Source organism: Octopus sinensis, linkage group LG4 (assembly GCF_006345805.1).
Source record: "Octopus sinensis linkage group LG4, ASM634580v1, whole genome shotgun sequence".
Classification (NCBI taxonomy): Eukaryota; Metazoa; Mollusca; class Cephalopoda; order Octopoda; family Octopodidae; genus Octopus; species Octopus sinensis.
The window spans coordinates 133,055,757-133,066,106 of record NC_043000.1 but is presented as its reverse complement, the minus strand read 5'-3'; the positions used below and the strand labels follow the sequence as shown (position 1 = coordinate 133,066,106).

At 35.2% G+C, this 10,350-nt stretch overlaps 1 protein-coding gene across 4 annotated transcripts in view; it reads left to right on the top strand.

Moving 5' to 3' along the window:
- Positions 1-10,350, top strand: part of LOC115210808 — a 391,785-nt gene that overhangs the window by 139,652 nt on the left and 241,783 nt on the right. The window lies entirely within an intron of this gene.

The window sequence follows — 10,350 nt, the reverse complement described above, 5'->3', positions numbered from 1 at the left end:
CATATATATATGTGTGTGTGTATATGTATATGTATTTATGTATGTAAACTTATGTTAAATCTCTTTGCGTAGTATGCTTGGTCTTTGATCATAATATTTCTTTAAAAAAAAAATTGTAGAATGATGAAAAATAGTAAATTTATGGTTTTAGTTTTGAATTTATGTTGCTATTAGAAAGCTGTTGGTGACTTTTGTTTCTGTTTAGCTTATCTGTCTAAAGCAGAAGTACATGAAAAATAACCACTTTATGAAAATTATAATTGTCATTCTAATCAATTCTTAATTAATTTAGGAGAAAATGTGACCATATCCCTTGGTCAGTATGTCAAAATTTGTTCTAATATACCTGGATATTTCTAAAATGAGAGAATGAGATGCTTGTTTCTTTATCACAGAGACTATCTTTACATGTGGGAACATTGAAGTTTTGAAGAATTGTCCAATCAGCATTCATCAAAGTAGTCAGAACAATGTTTAACTTTGAAGAACTGATAAGAATTGGTTCTTTTCCATTCAATACAGTTCTGTATTGTGTATATAAGTCTAGTGTTTAATTCCACTCTGTCTTCTAATTTAAGAGGTTCCTTGTAGGCAAGTGATAATAGCATTTGAGCTTATCATCCATTATCATTATCGTTATTATAATTTTTCTTTTTTTGTTAAATATATATATACTCAGTTTGTATTCGAAGACCTGGAAAAGGTTAATTTTCAATTCTTCAGACTTCAAATTCTGTTATCTTTATTTTAATTCTTATCTCACTTTCAAATTGATATAATTAATATCTGAAATATTTGATAATCTTTAGAGAATAAAACATAAATAGTGGATTTTTTAATATTTATTGTATTCAAAAGGCGATTGAATTTATTTGGTTTGTGAGTTTTTATGAAGGTGGCAAGCTGGCAGAATCGTTAGCAAGCCAGACAAAATGCGATATTTCTCCTGGCTCTTTATGTCCTGAGTTCAAATACTGCTGAGATCAACTTTGCCTTTCTTCTCTTCAGGGTTGATAAAATAAATTTCCAGTTAAGTACTCATGTTGATGTAATCAACTTGTCCCTTATCCTCAAAATTGCTGGCCTTTGGTCACTTGTAGGGAAACCTATATGGGCCTTATGTATCCTAGGATTTAAAAATAGCAAAAAGAAAAAAGAAAACCCAGTTTTAAGAGTTCCAAGTGATATTTGTAGAAAAAATGTTACATAACCATTTAAAATTCCTGTAAGCTGAACCAGTCTATCATAGCTTAGAATAATTATTAGGACAGTCACAGATTAGCAGAACTGGTAGTGTGTTGGACCAAATTCACCTTACAGTGTATTATTATGACTACATATGTTCTAGGTTCAAACCTTGCCTGATATCCTTATAGAGTTGATAAAATGAATACTGGGGTTGATCTTAATCAGTTACCACCTCTGCCAAAATTTAAGGTCCTATGCCCATATCAGAAACCATTATTAGCATCAACATTTCATGGAAGACTAGGTTTGGGATTTGTTCTTATCGCATTCTTTGCAACAATATCCATTAGTTCCACTCTAGGCACGTATTCTTTTAACTGTAGTTTGGTCTTTTGATGGGTAAAAGAGATTTTTATTTAATACTACTAGAAAATGAAAATGTACAACTGAGTAGTGACAAGTGTCTCAAATGATAAATTACAGTTTGGAAAGAAATGAAGTCTATACTGTTTTAAGAAACATAACTGCTGACTACAAAAGATTTTAAGAAAAAACTACAAAAAAAAGGATATTTTAACTGTTTCCATTTTCAGCCATGATTCATGAATAGGAGTGTAAATGATGTAGAGTAGTGATATATATATATATATATATATATATATAATATATATATATATATATATATATATATATATGGTGTAACTAAGCTATGTCACACCCTCTTTGATTCAATTTTAAGTTGCTTGATTCATGATCCAACAAGCAATAATGGATTATGAGACATTTTCTGTATTAGGAAATGAAAGGGAGAATTTTGATTTCTGAGTTTCAAATATATATATATATATATATATATATATATATACACACACACATACATCATAAAACCATATATATTTATATCTATAGGTTTTATATATATATATACACACACACACACACACACACCATAAAACATATATAAAATATATATGTATATATATATATATATAATATATATATATATATACCATGAAGCCATATATATGGTTACATATCTATAGCGTTATATATTTATATATACACCATAAAACTATAGATACTTATATGTATGTGTGTGTTGATATTGTATGATTGTCTTCATTGGTAATCTCATTATGCTAGAATGGTACTTAATGGTTTCTAGTTTGGGGAGGTTCTGTGACATATATATATGTATAATATGCATACCATTCTGTTGTGTCTAGGGAAGGTCATTTTTGACAAGAAAAGCACTTGCACTGACTGTATTTTATTTTTTGAATTATTATTATTATTAGCCAACTAGTTTACTAGTTAACCAATTAACTAACCAATTGCTTGAATAATCATTTCATCAATCAATCAGTCGGTTGGTTTGTTAGAGTCCGTTTATCATATTCACAACCTCATCACTAACATTCCATCTAACATCACTAACATTCCCTGTTATTCCATCTTTGTCATGCTGTGGATCTGTGACCAAAGAGATTTTACTTGTACTTATCTCATTGACTTGGACTACATTATCTAATGTGCTTTTCTTTAATAAGATGGTAGGTGTTTGTTAAAGTAGATTTTGTTACTACGTAGTGGTTCCCACAAATTAAATTTATTTTAGCATTTCACTGCTACCTATTTTTACCAAGTACAAAGAAAGTACAAAAACTGATTCTGGGCGTATTTGAACCTCAGAAAATGAGACACTGTACTTTTGGTTACTATTAAATATTCAATTTATATAGGTGCATGAGTGGCAGTGTGGTAAGTATCTTGCTTACCAACCACATGGTTCCAGGTTCATTCCCACTGTATGGCACCTTGGGCAAGTGTCTTCTACTATAGCCTCGAGCCGACCAAAGCCTTGTGAGTGGATTTGATAGACGGAAACTGAAAGAAGCTTGTTGTACATATGTATGTGTGTGTTTGTGTGTGTTTGTGTGTCTGCGTTTGTCCCCCCAACATTGCTTGACAACCGATGGTGGTGTGTTTATGTCCCTGTAACTTAGCAGTTTGGCATAAGAGACCAATAGAATAAGTACTAGGCTTACAAAGAATAATTCCTGGGGTCAATTTGCTCGACTAAAGGTGGTGCTCCAGCATGGCCACAGTCAAATGACTGAAGCAAGTAAAAGAATAAATTGTTTGGTATTTTTTTTTGTCAGAGCTATAATAAAAATTTCTAACATTAGCATAAGACCGCACATTAAATAGGAGGTTATAATCACTTATATAAGCAGTGAGCAGGCAGAATTGTTAGTACATCACAAAATTCTTAGTGATATTTCTTCTGGCTCTTTGCATTCTGAGTTCAAATTCTACTGAGGTCAACTTGCCCTTTCATTTCTTTTTTTTTTTTTTACCTTTTCGAGTCATGCCAACTCATAAGGGCTTGTTTCCTGGTTTCCATGCCGTATAAATTCTCCACCTGGAGGGGACACCAGTCCATTGCAGGACTACTCATTTTTGCCAGCTGAGTGGACTGGAGCAACATGAAATGAAGTGTTTTCCTCAAGAACACTACGTGTTACCCAGTCCAGGAATCAAAACCACAATATTACGATCATGAGTCCAACACCCTTACCACCTTGCCACACTCCTCCACATTTTCATCTCTTCGGGTTTGATAAAATAAAGTACCAGTCAAGTACTGGGGTTTATGTAATCAACTTGTCCCTTGCTCTTAAAATAGCTAAGCTTGAATCTTGCAATGGACTGGCATCACTGTTAAGTGATTTCAATTGCTTACATGTTGTGGAAACCAGGTAACTGACCTTATGAGTCCTATGACTCAAGAAAACCTATAAAAAAAAAATGATTAGTTATGTAAGGGTATATGGAGGCACATGGCCTAGTGGTTAGAGCAGCGGACTCGCAGTCAAGGGATCGCAGTCAAGGGATCGCAGGTTCAAATCTCAGACCGGGCTGTGTGTGTATTTATGAGCGAAACACCTAAGCTCCACGCGACTCCGGCAGAAGGTAATGGCGAATTTCTGCTGACTCTTTCGCCACAACTTTCTCTCACTCTTTCCTCCTGCACCTTGCAGCTCACCTGCGACGGACCAGCGTCCTGTCCAGGGTGGGGAACCTATACGCCAAGGAAACCGGGAAACTGGCCCTTATGAGCCAGGCATGGCTCAAGAAGGAACAAACATGTAAGGGTATAGACAAATACATAAGCTCTTCATTGATATATATCTTATTAACACAATGATGAGTTAGTAGAATCTTTAGAATGTCAGACAAAATGTAGGGTATTTAGTTATGATGCTTTACTTTGTGTGTCCAAATCCTAGCAGTACCAGCTTTACCCTTCATCCTTTTGATGTTTAATAGAACAAAGTAGCAGTCAAGTACTGAATCCAATATAATATTCATATAAAACACTCAAGCTGGGAATGGAATTATGACAGAAGACTAAAATATCTGTAAAAGATGAAAGGCAAAGTCAACTTTGGTAGAATTAGAATTTACAACATAAAAGGGCATAATGCAACACTGTAAAATATTTTGTTTACTATTCTTGTGAGTGTGGGTGTGAGTGGTTTAGTGGATAGAATATTGGACATGTGGTCATAAGATAGTGGTTTCAATTCTTGGACTGAGCAAGGTACTGTTTTCTTGAGCAAAGCACTTCATTTCATGTTGCTGTAGTCCACTCTGCAAGAGAAAAATGAGTTATATGGTGAAGTCACTAGTAACGAATGGTGGAGCTGCCTAAAAAAACAAACAAACAGAAGGGAACTTCAGAACTGAAGGGCTGTTGGCCTACCCAAGTAACTCTACAATTCCATAGTCATTATCAGGGCTACAATAATGATTCCTTTTGGTTAAGTGCAGAGTTATAAGGCGACGAGCTGGCAGAAATGTTAGCACTCCAGGCGAAAATGCTTAGCAGTATTTCGTCTGCCGCAACGTTCTGAGTTCAAATTCCGCCGAGGTCAACTTTGCCTTTCATCCTTTCGGGGTCGATGAAATAAGTACCAGTTAGGCACTGGGGTCGATAAAATCGACTTAATCCATTTGTCTGTCCTTGTTTGTCCCCTCTGTGTTTAGCCCCTTGTGGGTAGTAAAGAAATAGGTTAAGCGCAGAGTTACTTATCACTGGTGATGACAATGATGTCAATGCCTTACTCTGTCAACCCCAGCGATTTTGAAACTTGCCTTGTTTTGCCTCTTCCAACCTTCATTATTGAGGGTTGCACGCACCGTCTCCCTCCATTGATTCCTGCCTCTGGCTATGGTTATGCATTCAGCCAAAGATTTTCTGCTCCATTCTTTGGCATTGTCCACCCAGCATCTTCTTGATCTCTCTGCTACCTCATTTCCTGTCAAACCTACATAGACCATATTGAACTTAATCTAGTTCTTTATTGTTTCCACTAACTTATCACCTTGATGATGAGAACACATGGCCTAGTAGTTCAGGTGTTGTGTTCGCAATCAAGAGATCATCATCGTTTAACGTCCGCTTGCCATGCTAGCATGGGTTGGATGGTTTGACTGAGGGCTGGCGAACCAGATGGTTGCACCAGGCTCCACTCTTGATCTGGCAGAGTTTCTACAGCTGGATGCCCTTCCTAACGCCAAGCACTCTGAGAGTGTAGTGGGTGCTTTTATGTGCCACCAGCATGGGGCCAGTCAGGCGGTACTGGCAATGACCTCTCTCGAATCTTTTTACACATGCCACCGGCACAGGTGCCAGTAAGGCAATGCTGGTAATGATTCCGCTTGAAAGGTGCCCTTTACATGCCACCGGCATGGAAGCCAGTTAGCCGCTCTGGCAACGATCACGCATGGTTTCAATTCATGGACTTGTTGGTGCATTTTTTTGAACGGAACACTTCATCTCCCATTGTTCTGTGATATCTTCAACGTCCGTCAAGTGGTACACCATGCACCTGTTCAGGCAATGTTGATTTGATGGAGGGAGTGAGCTAACGTATAACACAAGCATTCGGTCACTATAAAGAAATCATTTGTGCAGGTTGTTCAGCAAGAAACTACAGAACCATTTTTCTTGAACTGTGAGAAACTACCATTATCACCTTAACCCTTTCGTTACTGTATTTATTTTGAGATGTTTCTTTCAATTATTTTAAATATAACTTAGTGAAATAACTTAGGTAAATTGTGACTAAGATTTGGTGGAAGATTTTAATTCAAAACTTATGAAAACAAGACATTTTACCACAGAGCCAGAGCCAGTTTTGGCCGGGTTAGTAACAAAAGGGTTAATGAGATTGGAATTCATATTCACACAGAACCACAACAAAGTAATAGAGAAAGAGTAGAGCTGATTCAGTCTGTCTATCCTAATATATATTTTATATTTTATATTACAACTGTTGAACGATAATGTCAATTGTTACAGTTTTTCCTATGACTCAAGGGAAAGCTGTATCCCATGGCTCACTCCATTTCTAATTGAAAGAGTAATAAGGGTGTGTCTGTAATTCATTGTTAGACAAATATTGTGAGAATTTTATTCTTTTCTACTCTAAGCGCAAGACCCCAAATTTTTTTTTGGTGTGGGTGGGGGCAGTCCATTAGATTGACATCAGTACACAACTGGCACTTAATTTATTGACCCCTGAAAGGATGAAAGGCAAAGTCAACCCTCAGAATGTAAAGACAGACGAAATACTGCTAATTTACTGAGAATTTTATTGAAAGAACACTGGTTTTTCAGTTTTCTTGTGGCAATATTTATGCTTCCTTTGCCAATGACATTGGAGCACGTGGTTTAGTGGTTAGGGTGTTGGAATTCATGATCATAAGATTGTAGTTTCAACTTCTGGGCCAGGTGATGCATTGTATTCTTAAGTAAAACGCTTCATTTCTTGTTGGTCCAGTCCACTCAGCTGACAAAAATGAATATTCCTGCAATGGACTGGTGTCCCATCCAGAGGGAATATATACACCACAGAATCTGGGAAACATGTCCTATGAGTCTGTACAATTTGGGAAGGATCTTTATCCAATGCACATCAGTGAAAGTTATGCATGCATATGTACATATGTAGATATGTATGTATGTGTGCGTGTATGTCCATCCATCAATACACAGACACACACACACACACTCACTCACACACAACAAGCTTTCACACTGTTTACGTCAACCAAATTCCATTCACAAGGTATTGGTCAACATCATGGCTGTGATAGGAAATATTTCTCAAGTTATTCTTCAAGAAATTTATACCTGGAACCACATAATCAAGAAGTTAACTTCTTAACCTCATAACCATGCTTGTCTAATATTTAGTTTTATTAACCATGGATGCATAAAAAACTAAGTCAACTCTGGCAGAATTTTAGCTCAGCTTGGATGAGGAGGTAACTTATAAGAGAACCATTTACTATTATAATACAGTGGCCATTGTATTGCTATTGTAGGCTGTACTCTTCTGAAATGTAGGTTTTAAATAATGGATGTCTCATCTTAAAATTGGAAGTTCATTGCAAGAAGTTAGGCTGTCTTGTTGTTAAACAAGACGGGTAAGGGTGATTAGGTGATGGTCTAGGGTTTAAGGGCGGGAGACCCCAAACCTTGGAAGACAAAAAAAACTTTGGTCGTCTTGTAGTCGAGGGCTCTTCATTGACATCCGACACCACTGGGAGGTGGCCCTCGAAGTCGCTGGAAATGGAGATTTTCAGGTCCAAATTCTTGAACGGCAGGCTGTCTCGTGGAATAGAGTGCAACTGTTCAAGCTTCTTATTGAGTACACATTGATCTTACCATCCTCTGAGGGTCTGTAAGTGTTGTGGGTAAAGTTTCTTCTTGACATTAAAAAAAGAAGTTCTGGGGTTACATGATAAAGAAAATATATAAATTAACATAGGATTCAGTTTGTCTGAAGACAGTGGCATTTTGTTTTTAAGATATAGGTGTAAGATATTTAGAAGAAAAAAATTATATAATCATGCTTTTCCAAAAGTTATAACAAGACTAGGTAAAATGCACTGGTTTGAAAGGTGAATCAAACTACTACATTGTGACACATATAACTTTGCCCGCCCACCCCCACTCTTTGGCATATTGCCGTATTATCAAATTACACTAGAACAACATTTACTACAACAACAACAACAACAATAACAGTAACCAGAATAATGGTGATAATGATGATACAGAACCTGTTGCAAAGCAACTCGGCTGACATGTTTTGTCCAAAAAAACAATGCGGTGCCTGCAGTAGGACTTATTGCCAAGAATTGAGGACTATTTCATTATTATACTTACTCTATAACTACACTACCTACATAATAATAATAATATAATAATAATAATAATAATAATAATAATAATAATAATAATAATATAATAATAATAATAATAATAATAATAATGAAGAGCATGATTTTTTTTAATTACTGTATTTGATGGCATAAAAGATGCATGGGCATATTAAATGCACCAAAATTTCAACAATACACAATCAGGTAAATGAGGTTTTTGGTGCATTTTAAAGCTTATGGTGGCAAGCTGACAGAATCGTTAGTAAACTGGGTGAAATGCTTAGCAATATTTCGTCTGTCCTTACTTTCTGAGTTCTAATTCCACTTTGGTCGACTTTGCCTTTCATCCTTTCAAGGTTTATAAAATAAGTACCAGTTAAGTACTGGGGTTGATGTATATGACTTAACTACTCTCTGGTAAGGGTATAAAAACTGTACCCCTCTACCAAGCCATGTCGAGCCAGTGTGATAGACCAGGCTCATCAAACTAGTATGATCTCTTGGTGGAGAGAACATGCTGAAGCCTTTGTCCTGCAGTGGACCGAACATAAACAACCTAATCCAATCCAAATTTTATGGGAGGTTCAACTTCACATATAGGTTGTAGGATGATTTTAGAGATTTTTTTTAGCAAAAAAATTGCATTTTATATGCCACCAAATATGATAGTTATAAAACCTCTTAGTTATGGGAGGGCTGAAAAGTAAATTTTAAACTTCATACATTTCTCAATAGTTTGTATTGCTGTTTTAACTGTAAATTATAATTCTATAAAACCAATTCTAAAAAATGGAGCTTTGTCATTCCATTAGTTATTTGCTTTTACACTCTTTGTTAGTTTGAAAAGATGGGCAAAGCCCACATCTTTTTCAGGCCTTCCTAAACAGAGCTATAACAGGTATAACTTAATGAAGTTAGTGCAGGTGCTGTTTAGTCTGAATTAGTATAGCTTAGGATGAAATGGGAAAACTTAGGTAGACTAAACAAGAAATTTTTGTGGAATATGGTTGTATTGAAGAGGATTGGTGTAACATGGTAATTACAGTAGAAGAAGAGGTGACTGATACATCACATTGGTTTAGGTGGAGGAGTGTAATGGATGTAAAACAAGCCATTGTGATAAAAGTAAAGAATACAGAGAGAGAGAGAGAGAGAGTGTGTGTGTGTGTGTGTGTGTGTGTATAGTAGAACTTTAGACAAAAGATTGTAGATTGTTTATGAATGAATGCTTACCAATGAAGCAGATGTCTTTTTATGTGCTTCTATTTATCCGAAATAGAATTAAAAGGAAAGTGATAAATTTTCATGCATAATAGCTATATCTTACTTTTATTTATTATAATGAATATATATATATGTTCTTAGGAGGAAAATGCTTACAGAATCGAAATGCAAATCAGATATAAAAATTATAAGATATATATATATTCGAAGATTGAAACTCATTTTCTTTCAACTGAGCGATTTATTTTAGATATTTTGTTTTCATTTACACCATATATTTACCTATAATCCCAATTATTCTAATTCTAATGCCCATTTCAGAGACATTCCTGTCACAATAATTCATTCTTCATACCATATCAATTTCAAACCTTGTGCCTATGAGAAAAATTAATATTTTTCTATTGAATATCCTGTTGGCGTTGAACATGTACTACATTTATTTATTCATCATTAATGAATCATTATTCATAGATCCATAGAAGACCATTTTCTTGTGAATATCGATAAGGTCGCATCTCATGAATATAGAACTATAATGGAGAATTTTTGCAATTATACACTTATGTACAAAAACATATAACTACACTTTAGTTTTCCCAACAGAAATGCACAAAGAAACACAATATTCATTAATGCATAAAAAAAAATCAACTATAACAACAACACATCTGCAAGTGTATCTACAATTATTAA